Genomic DNA, 5,271 nt, shown 5'->3' on the forward strand with positions numbered 1-5,271 from the left:
TCGCATGTCGTCTTCTTCCACGAGACCCATGTTAAATATAATCACAGCCGCTCCGTGTCCCATGCCATGTTCCTGATATGGCATCTCTGTGCCTACATGACAGCCTCAGGAGGAGTGAACATTTATTTTTAAACTGCAGGTCCCTGGTAAAATGCCTGCTGCTCAACATGATCCAGAAGGGTGTTATCTATTCCTTAATGGCACTATTACTAACACGAATCCCACAAGCAATCATTCCTCATTCATTCCCATCAGAGATATGCTCCTTAGTTGGTAAATCCATCTGGATCCCAATTGGAATAGTTTTGAGACCATGTCGCCCCCTCTGACTGATAGAATTATTTTGTTTTATTTTGCTTTGGTCTTGTATTTGTCCAAAGGTTCAAATACAAGACCAAAGCAAAATAAAACAAAATAATTCTATGTAACATATAAGGTATTAACAAATTATTTTTAAATTGATTTGGTATTTTAATAGAAAAATGAATTATTTATACATACCTTTCTTTTGAACTGTTGTTTGACCTGCCAATTTGACCCGGTAGTTGTTTCCTTGTTAACTCCTTGTCTGTGTTATAAAACAGAGACTGATATCCACTGTTAAGCACTCGTACACTACCTGAGGAAGAGATCAGTACCATCTCGAAACTTTTTTTGTCATAATTGTACCTGAATAAAGTCCGTTTTAGCCTGAATCACCTCTCTTGAATGCAAATAATTATTTCCAACTGAGGATGCGCCAGAGGGAAATTCCTTTTTTTCTACCTATTCCCTATTGCTATTGAAACATCGAGCCTGTTTCACAGACCTCGAATTGGATCCCTGGCTGCACCTGAACTATAGCTGTCACTGCTATCAAGGATTTATTCCATGCAACTATAGATGTTATGCTCCTAGCATAACTCCATAAGGTGAGCAGATATTGTTACCTTCAACAGACCTATATCTCTTTTGGTTCATGCACTATTGTGCGCTTTGCATTTTTTCTTTTTTCTTTTGTATTTCTTACATTTTATCTGCCTGAGTCTTTTGTATGCTCTGGGGCACCTCTAGGTTCTTCTGAACCTGGGCCCAGACCAGGGGCGTAGCTAAAGGCTCATGGGCCCCGATGCAAAAATTCTTACTGGGCCCCCCCCCCCTCCCCGCAAACTTCTCATGGCCGACGGTCCGCAGCTTTCAGCTGCATCGCTGGGTCTCCTAAGTTTCCCAACAATGCAGCACTAGCAGCCGGGGCATCACTAAGGCTGGGTTCACACACCCTATTTACGGATGTAATTTGGGCGTTTTAGCATTGAATTACGTCCGAAAATGCGGCTCAAAAGCGTTGACAAACATCTGCCCATTCATTTGAATGGGTCTTACGATGTTCTGTGCCGACGGTCATTTTTTTTACGCGCCGCTGTCAAAAGGCGGCGCGTAAAAAAGACGCCCGCGTCAAAGAAGTGCCTATCACTTCTTCAGACGTAAATGGAGCCGTTTTCCATGGACTCCATAGCATAACAGCTCCAATTACGTCCGTACTGGACGCAGCGAAAGACGCCTGCACATGCCATTACGGCTGAAATTACGGTGCTGTTTTCTCCTGTAAACAGCACCGTAATTTCAGCCGTAACAGACGCTGCCGTGTGAACATACCCTCAGGGCTTAAAATGTCAGGGAAATAGCCCCAATACATGTGTGTCCGCCCCAAAAAAAAAGTGTGTATATGAGACAGCATAGCATATCTATAGCACTACGACCCTATAAACTATGGATAGGATTAGATACAGTGGCTCAGCAGACAGTATCACACATGATAGGATTAGATACAGTGGCTCAGCAGACAGTATCACATGATAGGATTAGATACACAGCTCAGCAGACAGTATCACACATGATAGGATTAGATACAGTGGCTCAGCAGACAGTACCACACATGATAGGATTAGATACAGTGGCTCAGCAGACAGTATCACACATGATAGGATTAGATACAGTGGCTCAGTAGACAGTATCACACATGATAGGATTAGATACACGGCTCAGCAGACAGTATCACACATGATAGGATTAGATACACAGCTCAGCAGACAGTATCACACATGATAGGATTAGATATAGGGCCCAGCAGACAGTATCACACATGATAGGATTAGATACACAGATCAGCAGACAGTATCACACATGATAGGATTAGATACAGCGGCTCATCAGACAGTATCACACATGATAGGATTAGATATAGGGCCCAGCAGACAGTATCACACATGATATGATTAGATACAGCGGCTCATCAGACAGTATCACACATGATAGGATTAGATATAGGGCCCAGCAGACAGTATCACACATGATAGGATTAGATACACAGCTCAGCAGACAGTATCACACATGATAGGATTAGATACAGGGCCCAGCAGACAGTATCACACATGATAGGATTAGATACACAGATCAGCAGACAGTATCACACATGATAGGATTAGATACAGCGGCTCATCAGACAGTATCACACATGATAGGATTAGATACACAGCTCAGCAGACAGTATCACACATGATAGGATTAGATACAGCGGCTCATCAGACAGTATCACACATGATAGGATTAGATATAGGGCCCAGCAGACAGTATCACACATGATTGGATTAGATACAGGGCCCAGCAGACAGTATCACACATGATAGGATTAGATACAGCGGCTCATCAGACAGTATCACACATGATAGGATTAGATACACAGCTCAGCAGACAGTATCACACATGATAGGATTAGATACAGCGGCTCATCAGACAGTATCACACATGATAGGATTAGATATAGGGCCCAGCAGACAGTATCACACATGATTGGATTAGATACAGGGCCCAGCTCGCTGACATTGCATCTCCAGCGCTGGACCCAGGATAGGTAAGAATAATAATTTTGCTTCTTTATGTGTTACTGATTATTTTTGTGTGTTTGTGTTTTTTTTACAGGTTCGGTTGTTTGACTTCGGATACGAGGACTTCAATTACGGCGTTTTTTTTATTCTAAATAAAATGGTTAATGAGGGTTGTGTTTTTTTATTTCAATAAAATATTTTTTCTATGTGCTCGTATCTTTTTAAACTTTATTATCACCGCCTTAGTAATGGTCGCTGGCTGATTGACAACCTCCATTACTAAGGCGGGGCTTAATGTTAGCCGGTGCAGAGGCCAACACTAACCCCCATTATTACCCCGGTACCCACCACCACCAGGGGTGCTGGGAAGAGCCGGGTACGAACCAGTACCCGACCATCTGTAGTGACGGGCAGGCACCGGGGTGGCCGCAGGCTGGTAGTATTAGGCTGGGGAAGGCCAAAAACAGTGGCCCTTCCCACCCTTGTAATGCCGCCTGCTGCTGCTGTGTTGTATCTTGCTGGTTATGAAAATTGGGGGGACCCCACATCGTTCTTTCCAATTTTATTTTATTTTTTAAAATGACGTGGGGTCCCCCCATTTTTCATAACCAGCCAGATACAATAAAGCAGCAGCAGCCTAGCATCACCAGGGTAGGAAGGGCCACTGTTTTTGGCCTTTCCCCTCCTGATAATACCAGCCTGCGGCCACCCCAGTGGCCGACCATCACTACAGATGGTCAAGTACTGGATGGTACCCGGCTTTTCCCAGCACCCCTGGTGGCGGTGGGTACCGGGGTAATAAAGGGGGTTAGTGTTAGCCTCTGCTCCGGCTAACACTAAGCCCTGCCTTAGCAATGGATGCTGTCAATCAGCCGGCGGCCATTACTAAGGCGGTAGTAATATAGTTTAAAAAAAACCACAAAGACATAGAAAAAATATTTTATTGAAATAAAAAAAAAAACACACACAACCCTCATTAACCATTTTATTGATAATGAAAAAAAAGCTGTCATCGAAGTAGTCCTGGAATCTGACGTAGTCCAACGACCGAACCTGTAAGAAAACACACAAAAAATGATTAGTAACACATGTGTTAGGCTTAGATACAGGGCCCACGTGTGATACTGTCTGTGGGACCCTGTATCTAAGCCTACCACAAGGTAGGCGTAGATACAGGGTCCAGCAGACAGTAATCTTATACAGTATAAGATTACTGTGTGCTGGGGCCCTGTATCTAAACCTACAGTGTGGTAGGCTTATATACAGGGCCCATCAAACAGGATCACGCATGGGCCATGTATCTAAGCCTACCATGTGATTGGCTTAGATACAGGGCCCAGCAGACAGGATCACGCATGGGCCATGTATCTAAGCCTACCATGTGATTGGCTTAGATACAGGGCCCAGCAGACAGGATCACGCATGGGCCATGTATCTAAGCCTACCATGTGATTGGCTTAGATACAGGGCCCAGCAGACAGGATCACACAATCTGTGATCCTGTCTCATGGGCCCCCTAAGCCTGCTACATCGTAGGCTTAGGGGTTGTGCAGTCCCTAAACATTGATGGCCTATCCTCAGGATAGGCCATCAATAGCTGATGTGTCTCTCGGGACCCGCAAATCAGCTGTTTTGAAGGGGCCGCAGCACTCGTACGAGAGCTGCTTCCCCTTCATTTCACTACTCGCCCACACTGTGAATCGCCGACATGGATTCACAGTGTGACCGGAATGAAGTGACAGGAATGAAGGGGAGCAGCTCTCGTACGAGTGCTGCGGCCCCTTCAAAACAGCTGATTGGCGGGTCCCAGGAGTCAGACCCCGCCAGTCAGGGCTAACCTTACCTTCCTCTTCGGCCGCGGCGGGAGTTCTGTCGTCTCGATGCTGTGCGCGGCGCATAGCGCTGTGACGTCATGCGCTGCGCACAGCGCTTGACGTCAGGACCTCCGCTGCGATCCGGAACCAGGAAGGTAAGTAAAGTATGTTACTATAGTAACAGGGACCCGCGGCCCGAGTTACTATAGTAACTTTTTATTGATGTGGTGCGGGGGGCGCTGCGCTGCGCTGCGACCCCTATAGCTACGCCAGTGGCCCAGACTGTGCACAGTTCCCGATGAATGACATCTACCTCGGGATTGTTGGAACCACCAGGTGAAACGGAGGAGAACCGTGGATTAAACCCAAAATTACAGAACAAGGGGGAGACCCCTGACGAGTTACTGACCCGGTTATTGAGGGGAAATTCGGCGAGGGGAATGAAGGTGACCCAATCACCTTGGCAGTCAGAGATAAAACACCTTAACCCGTTAGTGACCGGCCCATTGTGTTTCTACGTCGGTCACTAACGGGCCTTATTCCGATGCCATAGACTTTTTACGTCGCGGCATCGGAATAAGTTTACAGAGCAG

Source organism: Rhinoderma darwinii, chromosome 4 (assembly GCF_050947455.1).
Source record: "Rhinoderma darwinii isolate aRhiDar2 chromosome 4, aRhiDar2.hap1, whole genome shotgun sequence".
NCBI classification, from domain to species: Eukaryota; Metazoa; Chordata; class Amphibia; order Anura; family Rhinodermatidae; genus Rhinoderma; species Rhinoderma darwinii.